Source organism: Lasioglossum baleicum, chromosome 4 (assembly GCF_051020765.1).
Source record: "Lasioglossum baleicum chromosome 4, iyLasBale1, whole genome shotgun sequence".
Lineage (NCBI taxonomy): Eukaryota > Metazoa > Arthropoda > Insecta > Hymenoptera > Halictidae > Lasioglossum > Lasioglossum baleicum.
In genome coordinates this window covers 18,524,990-18,550,452 of record NC_134932.1, presented here as the reverse complement: position 1 = coordinate 18,550,452, position 25,463 = coordinate 18,524,990, and the positions used below count along the sequence as shown (strand labels likewise).

At 38.3% G+C, this 25,463-nt stretch overlaps 1 protein-coding gene across 6 annotated transcripts in view; it reads left to right on the top strand.

Annotated features, from left to right (window-relative positions):
* Nucleotides 1-25,463, top strand: part of LOC143207819 (agrin-like) — a 580,688-nt gene that overhangs the window by 391,561 nt on the left and 163,664 nt on the right. Inside the window, exon 1 of one of the 6 annotated variants that reach the window (XM_076421624.1) lies at nt 23,334-25,463. This exon is cut by the window's right edge and continues 27,239 nt beyond it. The exons of the other annotated variants lie outside the window; for them this stretch is intronic. The gene's annotated coding sequence lies outside the window, so the exon portion shown is untranslated. Of the gene's footprint in view, nt 1-23,333 lie in introns of those variants that run through there. 6 annotated transcript variants of the gene reach the window in all.

Sequence of the window (25,463 nt, the reverse complement as noted above, 5' to 3'; positions counted from 1 at the left end):
ATGATATCCTTTTAAGAGTGTAATAAGTGAGTTTAATATTGAAGTATGTCAATTTCATTGCTCTAATGCTTTCTCTGTCTGGAGTACATTCGTTTCAACATGCATCCCCGTCAATTTCAAGGCAACGACCGTGTTTCGCAACGTTCCTTGTTCTCCTGTGCACCCTGCTCGTATATCACCCAATATTTCGTCCCAAAACAACTTTCCCTGGTCGAACATTACGCTATCAGAGTTACGAGCAGTTTATTTCCCATAAAGAAACGAAGGGAGGAAGGAGGCTCCGTCGTCGGGGAGATAAAAATAAAAGTGATCCTCTCCATTTGTGGATCTCAGATTGCTCGAAATGAACGATACTAAAACGGCATTTAATTTATCGAGTTGATATACTGACCTGAACACTGAAAGATACCGCTTCTTCGAAAAACAATCAAACGGAGCCGACCGAAACAATTTCAACGATATAAAGACGTCTAATGTCTTTTTTTTTAAATAATATTGCACGAATCATGTTTCGAATCTGAAACTTTTTTACGAATCTTTTAATTTCATTACTAGTACTTTTTATGCACACAAAAACATAGATACCTAAAAATATATTGTATTTTATGCTATCATCGTTTCTTACACATACTATCTCTTTATCGCATAATAGCTATAATTATGGAACTTGTTGCCGAAACAAACGCTATTAGTGAACGTGTTAAAATATTGGAGATATTATCTTCAAAATAAATGTAAAATATGCTGAATGTCTCTCTCATTTCAGAGAATGAAACAGGACGCGTGTGGAAACTTACATGAATATAATTAACTTTGAAGAAGTTTTCTTAACACTAAACCAACCGGTCAAAATGACCGACTCCAGATGTTTTATTTTACAATTATTGAAATAATTGAAAAAATGGTTGTATGGATATCTTTAGTAGAGCACGTATTACAATAGGGACTGCACAAAGTCTAAATAAAATGAATCTTGTCATTTTTATAAGGGAACACGTACCAGTTACTTTTAAGGCTCGGTAGGTTTAGTGTTAACCCTCCGAGTGCTGTGCCGAAGTCATTTTTGAACGGGAACATCCAAATTGTCATTTAAGCACTCAATTTTTGGCAATTAAACTAACTGAGTAGCTGTTTCATTGAGTATATCGGAAGGACTAATGTGTCTACACGAGATATCATCGAAAGTAAATTATTACAAATTATTAATTGGAGCTGTGAACGGTCCTAAGCATTGCCAATTATATAGCTGTAAAAGTCGTCCGTTGTCCGAGGGTTAATGTAGAGTCATTAAAATGTCGACGATTTTCACAAGTAGAGTGTTAAAATCCAGTCTATCGAACTCGTTGGTTATCCCGCCACGTTCGAGAGTAAATCGCCGCCTTTAAATGCGATTCGATATCGTTGGACATACGTCGATTGATATGGTAGCCCGTGATATGGCTGTAAATATCCCCTGCAAGTGAATATAGATTGATCCGGTGTGTTTTCCCCGGGGTTCCCAGGATGTCCTGCAAACGGAGAAAGACTCTTAGCGTAATTGAGGATTAAAATGATTCCTGATAAGCGGCCAAGGTTTTATTGGATCATTAATTACGAGTCGCAGTTCATATCCTCCCGGTTTTCATCCCCCATACGCAGTGGCTCGCAGCTCGAACACGGAAAATACCGAGGGCAGGTGGACCGCGCATAGAACGGCCGCGGTCGGACCATTTGTTATGAGCTTAATTGATAATTTACTGGTGCATAAGCACGTACTACTGTAAATTATTCTGGTACCGGCACCCTGGTAATAAATACCAACCGACGTATTGTCGTTCGTAATTAAATTACGACTTATCGATCTGTCTACCACCGAACTGCATGTTTCCTCGGCACGATAGCCCTCCAATCTCGACTTCCAACTTTCTTCGAGTTCTTAGTCAACGCGAAATTACGTTTTCATCAATTAATGTTGCCACTGTCGGTTCAATGACCGGTCTCAAATATTTTACGTTAGAACTGGAAACCTCACAAGCTTGCCAGTGTAAATCCCTGTGCATGAAAGTTGTGAGGTTTCGAACTTATAATAATAGTATATTTGTATAGACAAAATATATAGATAATAGAGGGAGCGTTACCACTATTATAAAGTATTGCCAACATATAAAAATAAATTTCTTCAACAAAAACTGAGATAATTAAGTCCTCTACATTGCTTACAATGATTTACGTTGCCACCTCAAATGTTTTTGTTGTTTTTAAAGCCTAAGTATGAAGTCTACGAATAAGGGGCTTCGAAAATTAGTGAGTGATTAACGAGTAGACTGCGAATTTTTAATGGTTGATGTAAAATAATAATGTTCTGTGTGTGTGTTATATGGACTAGGAGCTACTTGGAAAGTTTATACATGCATGGGTAATTATAGTCACTGAATTCCTAATGAAAGGGACTATCATTGTAGGTGCTTAAAAAAGGGTGCTTCCTTTTAAAAAAAAATGAAGGTGACCTTGATATCTCTAAAAAAATCAAATTAAAACAAAAATATTTTTGGTATCATGTGCGAGTCCCACTGAATCATTCAACTTTGTCCTTCAGACATTTGACGTATCTTTAAAAACAACAAAGATATAACGTTAGGTGACTCACCCTGTATTTCGTTTCGATTTTTATCGAATCTAAAGAAAGATAAATGGTTTGTAAATTCTGTGGTTGAAAGGAAAAACGCCGCATGTCACAATTTCAAAAAATTTTAGTTTATGCATAAATTGAGCTCTATAGTATAGAATTTATGTATTTACCAGAAGAAAAGTCATGAAAACAAATTCGAAAGGCACAAAAAGATAATGCAATTTAACCAATATCCTATGTCAAAGCATTAGTGATCAAAACTTCAAACGACAAAAATAATTAACAAAGATACATAAAAATAATAATACCAAGATGATTTGTTAAACAAGGAGATATTATTTACTTCCCTAACTAAGTATTTTATTATGCTGAAAAAATCCGACCTATATTATAAATACAGGAAGCCCGTTTGCAGATATCTCTGTATTTGATTTAATTTATTATCAAGCTCTAAGTACGTATTGATGCCGGATTTAAGTGACTCGAGATTTCGGTGCATGATAATATTAATTAATGCGCGATTATACGTACGTCAGAGGCATCGAATTTCATTTCACGGAACTTTCGTCCGGTTGATTCTATTTATGCCAAAAATGCTAGTTTCGCGGAACATTCGGCGAGCACACGCGGATGCTCGCTTTTTAAGCGATCGCCTGCGCTAGATATAACCGCTGCGGGGTACCAGTCGGTGAAATACATTTCAAATTTCGTTTGATGTTAAACAGGTTGACGCTCGGGAGCAGAACAAATTTTGGACAGAATGTAATTCCAGGGTCGATGCAGTTAGCTGGAATCTGCCGCGAGTTATAACATATTACTGAAATTCGCCGCTAAACGCCGGCCGAAACGAATATGGGGGGAAAAAACAAAACAGAGGAAAACCATCTCGTTGGAAACCGCCCGGGTAAGCGGGACACCATGGCACGTAATTAAAAAAGTGTGCTCGCCTGATAACCGGGACAGAAAAATTTTACGATCGCGGTGAAACATGCAAATCGAATCTGATAAATTCGGGTGGCCGCCGCCGCGGTAGATAAGATTTAATTAATGGCACACGAACATTTCGATGTCTGATGTTAGGAAAATTATCCCCGGCGAAAAATGTTTCATCCAGTGAAAACTCGCACATCTGGGATATATCACTCGACGCGATGCTCTCTGTTCCGCAATTTTTAGGAAAATTGTTGGATCATACCTTTTTAGCGGCTTTCAGTATCAGCCAAGCAACGTATAAATCATTTTTTATGTTTTGTTGCACCCAACCGACGATGTTCTAACTGAAGAATTATAAAAGTATATTAGTTAAGTATTTGATACAGTACAATACTATTCTTAAACATTATTTTTGATTATGTTATGATCATATTTGATTATTTTATTTTCGATCTGTATATGATGAACCACCTCGACAATTTTTTAATATTTATTTTCTTAACATTGCTGGAAAATATATTAAATAATATGATCCTTTAAAAAATAATCGAATGTTCCACAACAATGTTTAATTTCTGTAAATGGAGTTGAGAAAATGAACAAAATAGAGAACAATAATTTTAAAAGTCTTTTGTAGTTTTTATAGCATATGAAAATCTCGTAAAAATGATGAAAGCTTGGTAAAAGTAGAATCAAATAAAATTGAAACTTCTATTCGAAGAATAACGAAGAGAGAACACACACACACGAACGAATGGGAGTAAAAGCGTCGTCCATCTTGAAAGTATTGAAATGCATTCAGTCGCGCAGCAATTATACGACGCCCAGACAGCTGACAATAATGTCTGGCAACAGTTTCCGCGCAAATCATAATATTTCACAAGATCGGTCGTGGAAACTTGTTTCCAAGGTGTTGCCAGGGCCCTGCAGCCAATAACTGCGCGGAGCAATAGAGTCCATGTAACTTCCGGAAACAACGACGCGACACACTGTTCAACTTTCTATGTTTCCTTTGCGTCTTACACGTTCACCCCTGGAAGAAAAGTTCCAGGCAAAGTTGCGGCCCGCTCACACTTTTCCAGCCGCAAATCTGCTCCCCTGGGGGTGCGGCAAAGTTTCGCGGTGGTGGACCAGCAACTCGCCCCCGGCTCCTCGACCCCCCAGGCCGGGGGTGACAACTGCCAAACCAACACACAACCCTTGCCACGTTCTGGAGAAATTATTTACGGACGTCAGAACAATCTTGTGTCGATAACCTCAATTAGGGCTGACAACCCCGAAACTAATGATAAGGAACGTGTCGCGAGGCGTGGGTTGCAACCACGCCGAGGACGTTCATTATTTATTGCTTTCAGTATATACAGGGTGTCCCAAAATTCCTTCAACAGCCGGAAATGGGAGGTTCCTCAGACCATTTGAAGCGACATTTTCCTTAGCAAAAATGTTATCCGCTCCTTTGTTTAGGGGTTATTAACGAAAAACCACGGACCAATCAGAGCGCGACATAGACGCGAGTTGGCACAGTCGGCCCGGCGCGCCAACTGTCTATTGGCCAACTGTCCCAAGTGGCGTCTAGGACGCGCCCTGATTGGTCCGTGTTTTTCGTTAATAACTCCTAAACAAAGCCACAGATAACATTTTTGCAAAGGAAAATGTTGCTTCAATTAATCTCAGGAACCTCCCATTTCCGGCTGTTGAAGGAATTTTGGGACACCGTGTATATTGACTGCACAACAAAAATTTAATACTGTAAGGTGTAGCAACTGTAATTAACACTTTGAGTGCAAGTCAGTCATATATGACCGATAGAATATTTTTTCTATCTTGAAAATTAATTTTTACTACAATCTATTAAATAAATCAAATTATTATTTTATATGCAAATCTGCAATATTTTTATTAGTAATAGTCGTTTCAAGTACACATTGGAGTGCCTCGCATTAATATTTGAACACTCCTTAAAATAGAATAACTTTTATAAAATTGGACCAAACTATTTAAGTCTTATGCATTGCGAATTTGGCTACAATAGTATAAAACGCGTATATTAATATTATTTTTGTAATTAAAAATAGAAAGGCAAAATTTCTATAAAGTCAGCCATAAGACTGCATCGTGTAGAAATTCCGAAGCACTGTGTAGGTCAGACCACTGTTTCACATTTACCTGAAAAGCGTGGGGAATGTGGGGGAGGGTGAGGATTAAAAGTGGGAATATTTATTTAACAATGGAAAGCCCATAAAATAAATCACCAGGAAATTGTTCGTAAACGTTGAAAAGCTTGTTCGCGAAAAATTCGCTCAGCCTCGCAAGGAATCCCACCGTTTAACATCTGGGTGTCATTTCTGGAAATGTTATCGCGCCGCGGCTCGCGCTGAACCCGGTCGGCGCGCGAAATTCCGAGAAAAGTTTCGCGATCCCCAGTAACCTTCGACGACGTGATTAGTCGCCGTCGCGGGGAGTAATTTACGGGGTGCAGCGGGCGAATTCCGATGAGCAAAGTTCACGAGCTGAAAAATGCTCTACACGATAGAAATGTGCCAAATTGATATATACACCGACTTCCATTAATATATTCAGACATTCTTCAACGGAGATTAACTTTCTCAAAATTTAGCCGGACGAGTCGAGTTTCTTTCGAAAGTTAGAAGGATTTATTTACTGGATGACATGCGAAAGAAACAGGAAACTGCATTCGTTTGGAATTAAACATACATATACGTACACCGCAGTCCATAAGTATCTGGACACTTGAATCTTTGCTAAAAATATTCAAGATCATGTCATCCTGGAAAAAAATCGTACAACAATCTAACTGGGTTCGTGGTAAAGCGCGAAGCATTCGCTCTCATTTATAATTTATCAAAATAATCCATTCTTAAGTGAAAATTTACTTGAACTAAGTTCTCATTACATTTTCATTAAAAATTACATTTGCAAATTGCAATGTATATTTACTTGTTACATATTTAGCATTTAGCGACACTGCAGAGATTATCCGTACTGCATATTTTTCCTCTTGGATATTATAACTGACGTGCATTTATGTTAATAACGCAAGCATGAAGTAACATAGTAAAATTACTTCATATTAATTAATTCATAGTAACTATGAAGGAAAATTGCTTGTGTTTATCACTGATCGAACCTGTGCGCCGATACCATCACACATTTATTAACAAAATTACGATCGAAAAACATATTGAATTTATACTTTGAAGTAACCCCTTTGACTCTAAAAATTAAAATTAAATATGAACTGCATAGAAAATATTTTCTACATCGTCACAACCGAAGGAGACATTTGAGTGGCCATTTCTAGGTGGAAAACTCGGTGCATACGCGATGCAGAATAGCGAAGACAAGTACCTACTTTAGCTAGGCCTGGAGAAAACTATACCTCGTTCTGGTATAGTCACCGGAGTTGGACACCCGGCCCGCAGCATCCACTGCCGCGAGTTAATTCTGTTGTCGAACTTTTTACAGCGCAGTTACGTCCCGCGGCGTAACCATCGGATAAAGTTCTCTGCGTGTCATGAATAGCTGAGACGAGGCCGTGCACGCCTGCCCTGTCGTTTCGCTCGCCGAGAGAACTCGTCCAAACGACAAGGCTTTTACTGTTACCGCTCTCTTTCACCGGAGATGCGTCGCAAGATGTATACCAGGTGGACGGAAATTGCGATTACACGCGATTCGGAATCAGGGATCCAAAGAAGATTGATATCGAGCCACGTTCTAAGACTTTGCTTTTAAACCTTAGCACTCGAGTAGTGACTCTGAGACGCCACTAAAAATTGCTGTACCATTATTTAAAATATTGCTTACGTTATTAGATTTGTTGGTACCTAATCAATTATTAAACATTTAAATATTGAATGAGATATTATATCAATTTCGCATCGACCAAATTTTAAAAATCATTGAGAATGGAAATATTCTAAGTCGGAAGAAATGTTTCATTTTCCAGTTAAAATAGCTTCGAGTGCAAACGGTTAACAAATTATTTATCATCAAAAATTTTTGAAATTCACGATTCGTTATTCACAATCATTATTCACAATATTGTTTACATTATTAAATATGTTGGTATCTAATCAATTATCCAGTTAAAATAGCTCCAACTGCGAAGAGTTAACCTTCCGACGGCGGAATCCGGGTCTATTTTGACCCAGAGAATCAAAATCGTCATTCAATCGCGCAGTTTCTGACGAATTAATTGTTAAACGAACTGCATTGGGCACAATAGAAAGATTAAAGTGTCTACAAGAAGTATCTCCAAGAACATGTTTTATACAATTGATAAACAATTGTGATCACTTTCTTTTTGACTTATCACAATATACGTTCATCATCCGACGGCTTGTATCATGATTTCAGAGACACCGTGTATTCCATCCGTTGTTTAATGATCCCTAAATCATAACTCGGATCGCCGTGCAGAAAACAGTATATATGTGCGTATATTTTATTATTCTGGGATTTGAAACTCTTACATTCGCTGCGACTAGAATCCCTCGAGATTCTGCGCGGAGATGACCGAACTATACAGTACTTTATTATAGTAAATTTTATGTTCAGTTTGATATAAGAACAGATTTTACGACTTCTTTTATGCTTGACGAAAAGAGATTTCGTAGCGCGGAACATTCGCACATGGCTCCTGATATCGAATCTCTGCAAACTCTTTAAACGAAAATACAAGAAGAAGATCATTTGTTTAAAAAACTAATTATCATACTATAGGCGGTCTCTCTGATAGTTAGTGAAAAGAAAATTAATCTTGCCAATCACCGGATACAAATAAACAGTAAATAATTTCACGAATATAACATTAGACTCTACTTGAAATGCAGGAAGAGCAATAGGAAAGAATTACAATTTAAAACAGTCTCAAACTCTTACTACAGGAATTAATAATAATAGATTGATATTAAGTGGCATTAATTTCACGATAATCGTCTTTAAACAAATCTACACGCATTGAACGTGTTCATAAAATGGAAAAGCAGAAGGGAAAAACAGTACTGTGCCTTAGGTGAGCCAGTTTCGTAGTTGGTCCGCCGGGGCACGAGGTACGTGGAATTTTCGACTGAGCCGAGTCGCGTCAGCGGGAATTTCAAAAGTTTCGCGGTCGAAGTTCGAGCAGGGTCGGCCGTTTCCGGCGCGATGGCGGCAGGCCGAACAATGAGCCCCCCGTGACATTTCAGGCTGGCGCTCTTTACATCCGCTTTTACGAGGCAGCCGTCCCGCAGGGCACTTGTTCTCGTTCCCCGGAAAATCGCGCCGTTAGTTCGTTTCACAGCGCGCTGTAAACCGTGGCGGCCCCTTCGCTGAAATACGCCCTCGCGCGCCACCCATTTACGTTACGCCAGGCGTTACGGTCTACCCTTACGATTTACGGAGTAAGGCGTGTTTACAATTCGCGGGGAACCGTTCCGCAAAATCCTCGCGTTACGCGGCTTCGCTGCTCGTTCCCGCGGAAACGGAAGACGATCGCTGCGGTGACGCACTGACACCCTAACGCGCGATTGTCATGCTAAAAAAGGAACGGTGTTGTCAATCACAGAGTACGAAACTCAGTCAAAATATAAACTCTTCCTCCAATTTTATATTGGAATGGAATTTTTCGAATATAATCTTTACTTTTACCACCGAATTGGTAATTTTTTATTTCAATCTCATAGTAAGTACATAGAGGGGTCAATTACACACAGAGTGCTCTATCTGTTCCTTACTATGGAAACGATATCCTCCCAAAGTCTGTTTATAATGTAGGAACATTTTAGTAACACAATTCTTTCCCATTCAGTATGCGATTTAATTATATTCATTTTATGCCACAGATAGGTTACACTAGACTATGGCAGACATGTATATCAGTAAAAATTGATAATACTTTTAACGTATTTTATATATTATATTTACCAAAAAGTTCTTCAGCGAATGCAAGAAATTTTTCCATTATTTTAATTTTCATAAAGTTAGACGTGAAAATGGAAATTTGCCTTAAATTCTTTACCAATTCTATGAAAGTAAAATTATTATTCCATATACTATACACAATATAATATTTTATATATATACATATATATTTCCCTGAAAAATCCTTAAGCCAATGAAAGAAATTCCATTATTTTAATTTTCATCAAATTAGATGTGAAAATGGAAATTTTCCTTAAATGCTTTACCACTTCTCTGCAGGTAAAATTATTATTACGTACGCGAACGTAGAGTAACTTCCATACATTCTCCACAGACTCGCAAAAAATACAATACAGCGAGATGGAACGAATATATAGTATAGTGTACATACAATGAATTTTCATCCCTTGTAACTTCATTTTATACATACGTCCCGTCTCTCTCGCGTTATCTCCAAACATTGTAACATAAACGTAACGTTCACAAAGATAAAATGTTGCAAACTTCTTGAACGAAACAGCAATTTACTTGTTAATCTAGTTCCATCGCGAGTAGTGCATACCACCGCGGCGAAATATAAATGGGTCACTCTCTTTGAATTAGTAACGCGCGCAACAAGCTCGCGTCCTTCCTCATGAAATAATCATAAGATTATCCGTGCATAGTCGTCGCCTGTTCCGCGCATCGCTCATATGCAGTTGCATACGTATAACATGCTCGCCTTAATTACCTACAAATTAAGAATTAATTATTTGTCAACAAACTGTACCGGAACAATCACAATACTAACGCCGGCAGCAGGAGCTATTAAATCGGAAACTCGGTTTAACGGCTACAGGATTCGAAAGTCGGTTGAAAATGTTGCACGGGATAAACGTGTTAAAAATTAGTGGGAAGTGTTTACAATAAAAATATATATTAAATAATATATTGTCAAAATTAAGTAGGTGAAATTTAAAATAGTAGAAAGAATCTGTAAGAAATTAAAAATTAAAACGAAATAGCATTGTAAAATGAATTTAATAATATTGAAATATCGGAGCTACTTTAACACGAAAATTAAACATTTCTTCCGACCTAGAATAATTCCATTCTATTATATTATTTCTCTTTCATTTCATGGATATGAAATTGATATAATACCGCATACAATACTCAAATGTATATAAACTGATTAGACACCAACACATTTAATAATAAAAAATCCCCTTTAATTACTCAGTTTCTGTTACATTAGAAACAACAGAAAAACTAACGTATCTACAAAAAGTATCTGCAAAAATATATTTAAAAAAATTGTTAACGAAAGCAGTAAATAATCCTAAACATCATCAACTATATAGTTGCAAAACCGGTCCGCCGTCTGAGGTTAGAGTTAAGTTAAAGAAAAACATTCTCATTTAGCTTCCTGTATCTTGCAATTGCTGCATTTTTATGTCGCAGCCTAGTTGTCAATTTAATGAAGCGCGCGTAGTATACCGATTAAAACTAGCCGTGCAAATACGGTTTTTATGCACGAATGAAAGCGTATCTACACGGCTATCACACTCAACTGGTTAATTTCCAAGCAGCCAGAGGAAACCGCAAAGCAACACAAACACGGCAGGGTATCTCGAGCATAATTCCTGCATAACGTGCGTTCGCCTCGCAGCTCGCCTCAACCGTCTCGAATCATCACCTATTCCGTTAATTATCCACGTTCGACGGATTCTGTAGGGTCGTGGTAGCTGGTCGCGGCGCGCACCAGGTTATTAAGTCATTGCCGTGTTGCTTTTCGACACACAGGAATTTAATACCGGGAAGAGAGAGTCGTTTCGGTTTCAGACTTCTTCGTCTGTAGGAGAGCCAAAGCCGGCCCCGAAGTTCTAGATGAAAGAGGGCAGCGACCGACGAAGGGGAGGATTGGACACGAAGAGAGAGGAAAAAAAGATTGAGACGAGAGAAGATCGCGGGACCGAACTCCCGCGTGAGAAATTTAGAATTTCTCGATAGGAATCAGGTGGAAGAGTGGAAAAGGCGGGAAAAACAGGGACGGGCGAAAAGGAAAAAAGAAATAACGAAAGTTCGGAACTGCAGCTGACGTGCCAGATATTAAAAAGGATCCTCGGGCGTCGATTTTCGAACCATCGATAATTCGATCGTTACGGCGCGGCGCGGCAGAGGATCGGCGACGGTGACCGCGATCGCTGCGTTTCCCGTGATCTTTCCCTATCGCCACGCGTGATTTCGGCTTTACGGCAATTTTACGAGCAACGGAAAATTAATTTTCGCACAGCCCGCCGCGCCGCGTCGCGTCGTCTCGAAAACGAGCAACCACCGCCTCGCGTTTCTCATCCGCCCTCGACGTTCATTTTTTCCCGAGGCTGTTTCCGCGCGCGTTCGTCGCTCCTTCGCCTACACCTTCTCGTCATATAACACGGCCAACGTCCTTTTACAACCGCGCTTTTCGCGTTCAATGTTATCTTTACTGCCTCTCTCCCGCGTACGTTCTCTCCCAGCCGACGTCGCAGCCGGGCGATAAATTATCGTGCGAGAACGCGGCATTATTGTTACACCCTATTCCCGCGCTATCCATCCGCGGAAGTAATTACCCGTGCATAAACAAGGATTCGCTTTCATGCGTGTTGCCCGTGAAATTATTTCGCCGTGCGCGCGCGCGCCATGCGCCACCGAGAGCCAACTTCTCGATTTCGTACGATGGTAATTTCCCAGGGAGGACAAGCAAATTGGATACCGGTTCAGCCTGAAACTGAGTCGCTTTCGATATTATTTCGAGCAACCGCGTGTCGATCACGGACTCGATCTGCGCGCAATTTATTTTTCCATCGGCCGCGCTCGGAAATTCGATTAAATACGAATGCTACTCTGTTCTTTGATTTTTTTCGGCATCGTTTATGAATTCTGCTCTGCTATCATTCTTTCTTTCGATCTTTAATGCTTCGTTTGAATGCTGATCTATTGCAAACAATTGCACCGGAGAAGTGTTTATTGTTAGTTTACCATTAGAATGTATTATTAAGATCGTACTATTTGCTGTACAGTGCATTGACCCCTTGCACTAAGATTTTGCAATGAGTAGAACATCTTCGGCATTCATCATTTCATGGAAAAAAGGAAGTTTACATTTATTGTATGCCTTTACTGGGTGTCCCAAAAATGTCGGAAAATCTTCAATTTTTCCATAGCGAGTCATTTTCCAAATGACAAAAGCAAAATAGAGTTTTATTTCGGTTTAACACCATGTCTCCCGCGTTTTTATTTATACGTATTTCGACTTAATTTTGTACGTAGAGTCAGTTCCTTTTTTGGTTGTACCACCAGTTACCGAGTAAGGATTCTGATAATAATAGCTAACGTAAAAAAACTATTCTTACCATCGAGTGTACGCCAAATAAATTAGCGTCAACACGATAGTGAAGGTTAAATGAGAGTTAATCGCCAGACGAAAAATGTCCAATATCATTTCCAAATATAATTCGCAGTGCCGGAGGAATTAATGGCGCGTTGTCGATGCTACATGTCGCGGGACGAATTGCTCGGTGCGACAAGCCGGCCAATAAGGTGTCGTTATCGTCATCGCGGTCATTATCCTCATTAAGTGTCAGCGACGTCCCCTGTGATTAGGCCGACGGCATGGCCGATTTACGGCGGCCGATCGAACAACAAGGATTACGCGACGAGGAGACTTAGAGCCGGCCCGCCGAAATTAAAAGGCGGCTGTGAATTATACATCGTGGACAGACCGGTGACATGAATATGTATGACGAAAACGGAAGTGTCTAGCTCGGCCCTTCTCGGTCGGGAATTACGTATTTACAAATTTACAACCAAGGAACGCTAGGCTTGTCGAGAACCGTGTCGATTGTTCCTGCGAGGACGTGTACCGGCGCATTTCTAAGGAAATCCTCGAGAGGCCACCTCTATAGAACCATTCGACTTATAATTAACCTTTAATTACCCTCATTCTGCTTCCCGCACAATTCCTCGCACAGTGTCTCACGTGACCCCAACGTGAATGAATTTTTTCTGAATATTTAAAGGAACATTTCCTTGAGAAAGCTTCTCTCAGAAAACTTTGTTTATATGTATTTGTAAATTTTGTGTTTAAAGTTTTGAAATATCTCGAAATATAAATATTTATTCCAGAAACCTTCGTTCATATTTTTAAAGAATATATTTCAAGCTTTGAAATTTTAAGTACGGGATGTGTTTTTAATGGTGTATTCACTCCCCTCTGAATCCAAAAATAGGCCTTTTTTGTTCATTCAATGTTGTTCCAAAGAAAGCGTTTTTAGAAAATTCCCTTTTATTTTGTTTTAACCCTTTTGCTGCTTGGAATAATTAGATGAGTTTTCGCGTGCGGCGTTTGACAATAATTGTATGATATAATATAAATTGCTGGGTATAGGTTACGATCTTTCTTAGTTATAATTTTCAATTGAAATTTTCATTGTTGCTTAACTTTTATAACCCCCGTAATATTCAAGACTCGTCAAATTCGTCTGCTCACATATCCTAAAAGATACATAATTAGTAGGGGTGTGCGAGATCCCGTCGGGACGGGTATATCTCGCGGGATCGGGACGGAATCCCGAAATTTTCTCGAGAATTTTCTTGAGAATTTTCGGGATTCCCGGATATTTTCGAGATTCCGTCCCGATCCCGCGAGAAATACCCGTCCCGACGGGAGATCTCGCACACCCCCAATAATTAGCCATCTTTAAATCTGTTTCGTATAATGAACACCATTTAATACGCATCCACGCAAAATCATGTATTTATAAAAATTTGTATTTCAAATATTCACTGACACTCGAACTGATACGTGGCATTATGCGAATTAATTAATTAATTAAACGGACGCAATTACTGCATAATTAACACGCAGCTCAATAAATGCAAATCATGCCCAATATCCAACACAAGACCGATCATCCGATTAACAAAAAGAAAAATAATTTGACAACAGATTTTAGAAAGCTGAACTGTTCGTTGCAGAAGTTACATACAACTTTAATCCTAATGATATCGTGAAATGAACGATGTAATAATTTCAAGTATTCGCCGGTCAATAATTACACGCTTGTATTCCAACGTTTCTGGCGGGATATTCCGTCGCGGCCCAGTAACGAGGCATAATTTTTCATAATCGGAAAACAAATAATCGTCGCGTGCGTCATTTTATATTCCGCCTTAATAGCGGGTGAACGTGGCAGTGGCTCGACAACGCGGCCGGCCGCCGCGCTGTGCTCACGCTGATGCAAATCGGTTAATATTTCAACAAAATCACCGCCGGAAAATGTAGCCCGTCGGATGATCGCCGGCCAGCGCCGATTTCCATATTCCCTCGGGTTAATTTTATAACCATAACGCGGCCAAACGATCGCAGAAGTATTTACTATTTGCTATATAATTTAATACTATACAGTGCATTAACGGCGGCTCCGCGCGAACTATAACGCGTGTCATTACCGTGCCCGTTTCAATGCGCTCAACTATTCCATTTACGCGGGCATTTCCGTTCGCTCGTTTTAGCACATTATTAAATATCCTCCCGTTTCCCTCCGCTGCCCTCCATCGATATTCCCGTATTTCTTTCCTCTCTCTCTCTCCTTTCGTTCTCCCGCTTTTTCCGTTCTTTTTTGTTCTTTCCCCCGGCCCTGGCCGCCGCGCCGTTCGAATCGCAAAAATTATTTCCCAGGCCAGATTATGGAAATCGAAGGCCGCGGATGCGAGATGCTTGGAAAGTAAAATTCTGCCCCGGTTCGAAATTATAAGAAAAGGAGGCCATTAGGTCTTTTTTTATCGCGACGGAACGAAGTTCTTTTATCGACGCGACAGAGAGAGAGACGGAGAGGGAGATTCGACGTTCTTCTAATATTGTTCACCCCGGGAAAAATAGAATTTATCGAATCGGGAAGCGGGAAATGGAAAAGTTTCCTCGGAGATAATAATTTTACAATAATCCGGTTGGAATGGTAATTATTCTGGCCTCGGCCGAGGAAAACAAGCCGGCGAAAAGTTTCAGCCGGATTATTGCGATATTTCACTATGGATGCCACGAAGGGACCAGCACAGCTCAAAAGCCACGTCGTCCTTTTTCAACGGAATTATAATAATCGAGTCCATCGATATGTGTCTCTGCTGGTTGCCCCGGCCGAATATTACGCGCAGCATTTGTCGTTTTTAATCAACGCGGAAAATTGTGACACGGGGAAATCGGTCGATTACGAGTGGCCTGCTATCAAAGCGAGTTAACTTTCTTTTGATACGCGGCCGATTGCGTTAAGAGAAAAATATTATTCTCGGAAGAGAGACTCTCGACGACCGAATAGGAACGTTCATGTGGAATTTACAGCGCCTCGATGGACGAGTGCTCCGATACCGAAATTAGAGTGGCCAGAATTTCATCCTACATTTATGACATTTTGGCCGTAAATCAATTTCCCGGATATGAGAAACTAAATGCGTTCACGAGCGTTCGTTGTTGCAATTGGGACGAGTTTTTAATACTTTACGGTGTACTAGACTGTCTGATGAACCATCGATTGATGTCGAATAGCCGTTGTCAGTTGAATTAAATAGGCACAGGCATGCGAACAAAGCATGCGAAAATATCTCTGATTTTACAGAAACTTTCAACGTGCATCGCTGAGTATATTACTGCGTCATTCCATGCCAAATCGATCAGTTTTTGACGTCGTCATCGACGATTTTTTGAAGTTGCAAAATATGAGAGCATTGTCATACATAAGAGTACTAATCCTACTTGATAAAATACTAATGTAAAGTATACTTTTCAGAAATTTTTCAGAATCTTCTGTTCCTCCGGTCGGATCCACAGCACACTATTATTTACTCACGCGAATACGTCCGAATAAATGTGTCTGTTGTTCGAAGCCAATTTTCGAAGCTCAAAATACCACGCTTCTACGCAATCACCAACACTACACAACTCACTTTCCGAAATCGCAACAGCGACCGAGAAGAAGTTACTCCGACCGCGATAAAAATATTTTTGTGATCTAAATGCGACTTCCGCACGAAAAAACTCTGTTCCTCCCATCAGCAAACAAAACAAAAAAAATAATCATTTCCAAGTAGATATTGATTTTTCGAGAATTATCTGTGTTCTCCGTCGCGTACCACTTCTTCCTATTATTGGTGCGGGCACAAAGGCCCGTCTATTGGCGATATACCTGAAAAGGATGTTATGGCAGACAAAACTGGCCGATTATTTTACAACCGCCGCGCTCCGACAACCTTAACCCTGACAGATGGACAACACGTGCGACAGACCCAACGAGCGGACATCAATTATATACATATATATATATATTTCTATCGAAAGTTTTTTGATTTTGACACAGATTTCGTCGGTTTGGCCCACTGTGCGACGGATGACCATTACTTTTTATGTACCTTGTACAATATTAAATACACACATCAAAATAATTACGAAATAAACTGTTCCATTAGAAAATTCAGCGAGAGGTAATCCTTTCCGTGAACTCGTTACGGAACGACGGAATTTTTCTTCGTAGAAAATGCGAACGAACGAAGAGAAACAAGAGACGTTGGAACGCGAACGTATTATTTTCATCTTCTTTACAGTTCATATTAGTAAAGAGACTACAATATTCTTTTCAATTTTATAAACCATTCGCGAAACGGTGTGCCGGCGAAATAGAAATTGCATATATCGGGCGTAGTTTGAAATTTCTTGCGGCGGAACTTTTCACGACTGAAGTTACAATTATTTTCAAGCAGACCGAGTAACATGTAGCGGTAGAACAAAGCGAGAAGAAGGAGCGGAGTTTCTTGTTGTTTGGCTTCACGTTAAATCCGAAGAAATTTAAACATAACTCTCCCCTGCTTATTGTGTTCATAACGATACGAGGGAAATTTAAATAGTGCATAGAGCTTCAACTGCAAATTGTTTATCGCAACATTCCACACGCTCTCCGGCACATTCGAAATGGTATCGCGGCGAAAATATCTCGCACCAAACTATAGCTGTTTTAAATGTTTCTTGCAAATCATGGTACTTGCATTTACTTAATCACATAATTAATTCGCGAGTGGAAACCGAATAATCTTTAAAATTATCACTCAATAATTGTGAGGCTTAATCTTTGCGAGTAAGTTCCGAGAATTACATTTATTTTTAAAGATCAACCATGTGCAATTATTTTTAATTTATATATTCGCGATTGTCAGAAAAATTTGCTTCGTTTCCAATTAATGCATTCAATGCAAATTCAAACTAGTTTTGTAAGAAATATAACAGTAATCATGTTTTTTTGTATATGTCGTGTTATTCAACAATATTAAACGTGTACATTGCGAAAGAAACTTTTGGAACATGATTTTCTTACAACTAGTGTAAGGCATATTTTCATATCCTAATTGTACTAAAAATATTTATGTGAATATTTATACTATCATTTTTACCATCAGTTTTGTCGAAAAACTGTAGAGGAATAGAATTTTATTTTCTGCATTAATAGTTTCATGTCTCCAAAAATTCATTTAGAACTCTCTCTCTCTCTCTCTCTTTCTCTCTCTAGTAAAAATGCTTCAAATTCATGTAATATAATAATATTATAAATATAATTATATAAATATAAATATACATAATATTAATTATATAATATTATATTATAAAATATAATTTAGTAATATAATATAATATTATTATAAAATATAATATTATAAATATAATATATTAATTCTCGTCGCGTTTACCATTAACACGACGACGCGACGTGAGGAATGACATTCTGTTAATTCAGAACAAGTGCAGAATGCGTCGAGCTGGTACGAAGCAAAGACGAGAATGAAATAAAAGTGTGTTTCGAAGAATTAGTGTTTGCACAAGGCGCAGTGAGACCGGGAGGGCTCACGGTCGCAATCAGGAAGCGCGTTTGATGTATGCCTCGGTTCCTCAGTGACAATGCACCGCGACGGGTTGCACGCGAATCGATGGCAGCGCTAATGGCCCGTGTCTGGCCTCGCTGTCAGCTATTTTTCTTGCCTCTTCCTGATCCGGGGGTGACCGCGTTGCACGGCCGGCTACACGGCGTCGACAACACTGCTCCGCGGCTTTAATATCGCATTTATTCAAATTGCCCATTAGACCGGACCGTGTATACATGCACAGGTTTTTCCGCGTGTGCACCCGCTCGAGCGTTTCGCACCCGCGCGATGACTCGCTAAATGGAGTCTCCATGTAAATCGAATTCGTGCCAGTTCCCCCCTCTTTTTTCCTCGCGCATACGCGGGTTCTAGGTATCAATATTTATAACGTCGTCAAATTACATAGGTATAATGGGGTCCCGATAGTCGGTAGTTGGTCATCGTCGCTCGTGATTAATCTTTGCATTAATATTCGCGTGTCGTTCCGCGCTTGTGCGCTGCGGATCCTTGGGAACCTGATTTTGCAGTTAGTAATCGCGTTAGCGTCGCTGAAATTGAACGGACTATTCCAGTGGTTGGGTCTGAATTATTGGGAATGATTAACCGGTTAGTTAAACCTGTAGGATTGTTACACTGATCTGTCTCGAGATAGGTATGCGATGTTTTAATTTGTGGGTACAAGTAAGGGAGACCGGGACATAAAAAAAATATAAAACGTATTTTTATATAAAGACGTAGTTATTCTCATCTAACGGGTAATTTATTATTGAATTTATTATACTCTAAAATTCCAACTTTGAAATTAAAATATTGTAATAGGTTTTTTTATATTTTTTCATTTATTTGTTGTTGTGAGCGAATTATGTGGGGTATTATGCGGATACGATTTGCCAGAGATTATGGTTAATTATACATGTAAGTTTGGATACTCTTCTTCCACTATTTTTGGTAATTTTTCTTCCTTTCTTGTAACATTACAGGAGAAACGATGTTCTATGCGCTTGCTTCAGTATTCTTGGTTCCATTTTTTGTGAATTTTTCTGTCTAATTTTCTTCAAAATCAGATTAGAAATCTAATAATTTTATTATCTAAAAATTAGATTCAAACTTGGATTCCTTGAATGGAAGTTTTATGCGAACTTCTGGAACGTCATTCATTGACTTGCTGCATAAAAACTGTCGCTTATGTTCCCAGCGCAATTTTATTGAGTCGTAACATAAAAAGTTCGGTTATATTCAATATGCCTTCTTTATTAAAAAGGGGCTTCTTCATTAAGTGAAGGTATCTCATTTTTTATTAAAAAGCATGTTTGTACTAGTAGCCAAACTTGTTTATATTACAACCTAACACATACGAAGTAAGCTATTTATTTATGTTTCAGATCATTTCATAGCAATTCCAGATTTCATGCTTCGTTAACTGTATTTATGTTGTTTCTCTTCTTATTTTTGTTCTTCGGATGTGAACTCTTGTTACACTCCCTTATTACATGACAAACGTATTATATCACTATCATTTTGATGTTGGAGCTGTAGAATATATCAGTATCATTTTGATGTTGAAGCTTTGAAAGATAATGATTGTGTGCATGGATATTAAAATGGGACTAAAACTACACACACACACAGTGTGCAATGTTTCAAATAAATACACCTTTATAGGTGTTGTTGAACAGAATTCTTTAATGTCCGCGTGAATAGGATGCAAAACGTAGAGCGCTCTATTTAGGTTGAATAACGACATTGCTATCTATAAATTACGGAAGACGTGATTGCGACATTTCATAAACTTTTTGATGGTAATTTGGTAATTGCTGCGACTCTTCCCACATAACACAGAATTGTTACGACCATCAGTTCCACTATGAAGCAATCATCTTGTCTTGAAGACGTTGTAAACTGGCGTTGTTGGTCAATTACGCATCAAGTGCAATTGAATCTTATCTTCAGGACGTTACTCTTATTATAGAGGTAATAAACTGATGGCCTCTCTTCCAGTTTCTTGTTCCGACGAGAATTGGAGCAACACTCTCCGGTAATGTGTTTACTCACCTGTCTTTACCATTTCTTATGTTTCTCTTTAACAAGATGCAATTGTCTAATGTCTCCAACAAATCTTATAAACGAAGCAAAATACCAACTTCTAATTTTTCAGTTAATATTACTTATCCAACTGCTATAATTCAAATACTAATACAACTATTAGAAAACGTTCCTATTTCCTCTCAGTTCCGCTATGATTGACTAAAATCACCACTATCTAGGATAATTTCGTCGACGAGGAACATTATACAGTTCTAAACTGTTAGGTATACTAGATATTCTGATTCTTGCAAAGTATTAAGTAATCTGATAGAGATTATATAAGAGTTTCAATTTTTATCTATTACTCATTTTCATAAATGTAGAAGTAATCCTTAGATGTTACAAGTATAATTTACTGGTCACACTAATGTAGCCAATTCCAAGAGAGAGAAGCAGTAAAAATACACTAAAATGATCCATTAATTATAATTATACTCCGTATCTTTATGCAAAATAAAAAGTTCATTTTAATGTAGTGGAAACAATGTACAGTGGGTAACGAAAGTATTCGAACGCCCTTTAAAACAGAATAACTTTTTTATAATTGTACCAAACGACCTGATTTTAGATAATCAATTAGAAGCATTGGTTTATGAAATGATATGCAAAAAAGATTTTTCAAAAATTATAATTTACGAGGTTACATGCAAAAATAAAAAAGACATTTTTTAAAACTTTTTTATTAAGGCCCTTAAAGAAAATTTGAAATATATGTATTGTAGATCTATGTTAGTTACACACATCCCGAAAACTTCATCAAAAGCGATTAACATACGCACGAGCTACAAGCGATTAAAAATGGTGAAAATCGTAGTTCCACACGACTTTTGATCACAGTTTCTGCTTAAAATCCACAGAATCGTACATCTCTCGATGCGTGTCGTTTTTTCCTGCGTCAACCGATTTCGATGAAATTTTCAGCATGTTATAACTAGCATACATTTTAAATTTTCATTAAGGGCCAATATAAAACAATTCTTAAGAACGCCTTTTTTATTTTTGCATGTAACCTTGTAAATTATAATTTTTGGAAAATCTTTTTTGCACATCCTTTCATAAACCAATACTTCTAATTGATTATAAAAAATCAGGTCGTTTCAAACATGTTGTAGAATTCATACTTCACTGTTTGAAATTGCGCTCGCACATTCGTCTCGTCAATTACAATATATTAGTCCCATATCCCCAAAAAAGCTTTACCAAACTCTAACTATAACTTTTGATAACGAATCTATCACGTTCGCACTCGTATCAGCAAGCACGATCAACAAGATTTATCTATCAAGTGAATAAATACGATTTCTCCCCTATCACACGGCTATCTTCCATATTTTTCTTCGCACCATCATTCCGAATCGTCAATAGTTAAACGACGCTATCCACGGGAGGATCGCGTAGTCCACAAGCGAATAGGAAATATTCAAACAATTTATCAAGATCGGATCAGCGAGTAAAAGCCTCCATATTGTAGCGAGGCCTGTTCAATAATGGGTGAAAGTTAAATCACGATGGCGCGTGAATGATATTCCATTAACAGGCTGAATACTAATTAGGAAATTAAGCCGGTCTAGTGTATCAGCGTATCGATTTTCATTTGGGCGAGAGGCTCTGGTAAAGATCGGAGGGGGCAGATAGCCGATGCGGCGTCGTAACACGGATTTTAACTTTGAATTATGCGTTCGTTCTGGCCGGTTTCGGCAGATAGAAGGGCTCGGGGTATTCTGCCTAACGCGGTGTCAAAATCGGCGTTCGCTCGCCGGGCGTTTGGCTTGCTAATTAAATCCGGCCGAGCCTTACGTGGCAGACGACGGGACAGGCCGCAAACAGATACGCAGACAGAGCAAGAGAGAGAGACGGGAGGGAGAGTGAGAGAGAGAGAGAGAGATTGGGAGAGAACGCGTGTGTGTATATATACGCGTGCACGGTCGGCAAATAGAATTTCGTGTGGATGCGACGAGGACCGGGATGCTGCAGGATGTTCAATCGGACAGGACGCGCTCAATGTCCCGAAAAGCTATCTGGCTCGATATACCGTCCGTTTCCACGCGTGCACACGCGGCCACGGGGCGCGTATCTACGGCAGAGGCATGACGTTCGTAATGCGGTGACAATGAGCGGCCATATTAAACCGGTAATGGTGCCATTCGAGTACACGATAACCGATGTCGTTGTTATCTCCAGGAGGGGCCATTCCGTTGATCACTCGACGCTGCTGCCCGTCGAAACGCCAGTTCCGATTCACTTTTATCTACTTCCTCACCCTCCGCTCCCGGATCACTGATTCTATGATCGTTTCGCTGAGGCTTTTAACCCTTTCGACGCGAGGTTTTCTCTAGTTTTCCGACTTTTACTTTTCTTCGAAATCTATATTATCAAGTACTAGAAAAATACTCCAGTAGCATTTATCGTTGGCTAATGGTGGCCAACGGTTGGGAGTTGGTTGGGATATGGTTCGTAGTTTTGTCTACAAATCTACGACGAAAATTTATGACAATTTGCCAACGAATATGCAATGTTGGGCCTATAATTATTATAGTATTATAATACTACATTGGCTTTTACTTCATTGGGTATCTGGTGAATTTCTTCCCTTTTTCACCTTCTTGGATATTTGACAGTATGTATCGAGTAGATGATGTTGAAAATGAAATCGTTTGTTTAACAATTCTACTTTTTCTACTGAGAACCACTACACTGTTTTCAAAAGCAGAAAATACTGTATGAAATATCTAATTTACAATTCTTTGTTTATTTTCTGTTACAGGTAAGAGAACTTTATTCACATCTCGTAGAAACCCTAGACAGTCCTGTTTGGTGAGTGTTATCTGCAGACTGGTTATGCAAACTTGAATTTTTCATTTTACTGAAACGATTGAAAAGCAATATTTCTATATAGGTTTTATGACTTGCAAATGATGCGGAAAAATATTTATAGTCTAGTTATAATATGTGTCCAAAAATATATTGAACAGTTTCTCCTGAATGCATAAAGTCTCAATAGTAACAAATTAAACAATTTGGAATCCGCAACTTCTGTTTAAGAAGATATCCTGGGAAACTTTTGTGGATGAAAAGTTACCCTTAGGAACTTCTTTAAAAAGTATTCTTATAGAACAAATACTATAGAATCTGTGTAATAGAAGTTTCGTGTGAACAAGTTATTTGAAAACGCTTAAAAAAGGATTCGTGAGTCAGTGATTAGTCATTTGTTAGAGTTGCATATCTGAGACATCATTTAGTTCAGTTAATGAAAATGAATATTTTGTGTCTCTTTCTCACGTTGTTTTGCATTCAGTATCGTTATAATTATTGGGGAAAATTCTTTATGAAAACTGAATGGAAACTGTATTCAACCAATAGTCTCGATTTTGTAATGTGTATAATATTCGTATACAATAATTGTGAAAATGTATGTACGATCACATACATCATACTATTTGCTTATTTAAATACGGTGCGGTGAATGGAACTTTGGGCAAGCGCGTATATGTTGAAACTCCAAAGTCCATTTATAAATATTGGCACGTTCCTTTTGTTTAATGACAATTCGATGTTTCGTGCAGACGAGACATTCAGCGCCACTTTTGTTGTTCTGTGTTGCTCAAAACATTCAACGATATCGTAATGGTCCTTTTTACATCGTATTCGGTAAATGTACTACTATCGTCGCATGCGAAGTGTATATTGATTGGTTATACATTAATGAAACATTCTCGCCACGGAATACATTTCACAAATTAACTTTCGAAACGCGGACCGTTGTTTTTTCAAGCATATTTCTGTATTTTAAACTGTTCTGTGACAAACGACATCTGGGGAATATTATTCAATAACGATCACGAGTTTGATGACTAATTAACAATTTTATAAAGTTTGGATTCATTAAACCTACGTATAACTTGGACAAAATTAATGATAATGTTAGCACGGTAAAACGTGGTCTTATATAGAATACAGAGAATCAAGAATGATATGTAACATACTAAAATGAATATGAAATAAAATATAGAGAAAAATTATTAAAATGGTATATGAGGTATGACGCATAAAATGTGCAGAATCGCAAATAATATGCGAAATTAGAAAATTAGAAAAGCATGATTACCCAACATAATTCTGTGCTAAAAAAAAACAGGGTAGAATAGAATATGCAGAATCACAAACACATAAATGCAGGATTAGAAATGTACACTCAGTAAAATAAGTCTCCGTACACCCTTTAAAACGGAATAACTTTTTTATAATTGTACCAAACGATCTGATTATTTGTTAGCAATTAGAAGCTTTGGTTTACTAGATGATGTGCAAAATAGATTTTCCAAAAATTACAATTGATCAGGTTGCATGCAAAAATAAAAAAAGCATTTCTTAAAACTTTTTTTATTTGGGTCCCTAATGAAAATTTAAAATATATGTTTTGTAGATCTATGTTAGTTATACACATGCTGAAAATTTCATCGAAATCGGTTGACGCAGGGAAAAACGACACGCATCGAAAGATGTACGATTCTGTGGATTTTAAGCAGAAAATGATCAAAAGTCGTATTTTCACCATTTTTAACTGCTTGTAGCTCGTGGGTATGTCAATACCCACGATGAAATTTCGATGAAATTTTCAGCAGGTGTATAACTACTATAGATCTACAAAACGTATATTTTAAATTTTGATTAAGGGCCCAAATAAAAAAGTTTTAAGAAGTGCCTTTTTTTATTTTTGCATGCAACCTTGTAAATTGTAATTTTCAGAAACTATTTTTTTCTATAATGCTTCTAATTGCTTACAAAACATCAGGTCATTTGGTATAATTATAAAAAAGTTATTCTGTTTTGAAGGGAGACTTATTTTACTGAGTGTATATAAGAGAAACGATATTACAGATTTCCAGGATCGAAATTTCGCGGATAATCGTGGCAGCGATGAAGCCCGGCAGCATAAATGGCCTAATGAAAATTAGATGCGGGTTTAGGGACGAATTAGGAGTGTATCAAATTAATG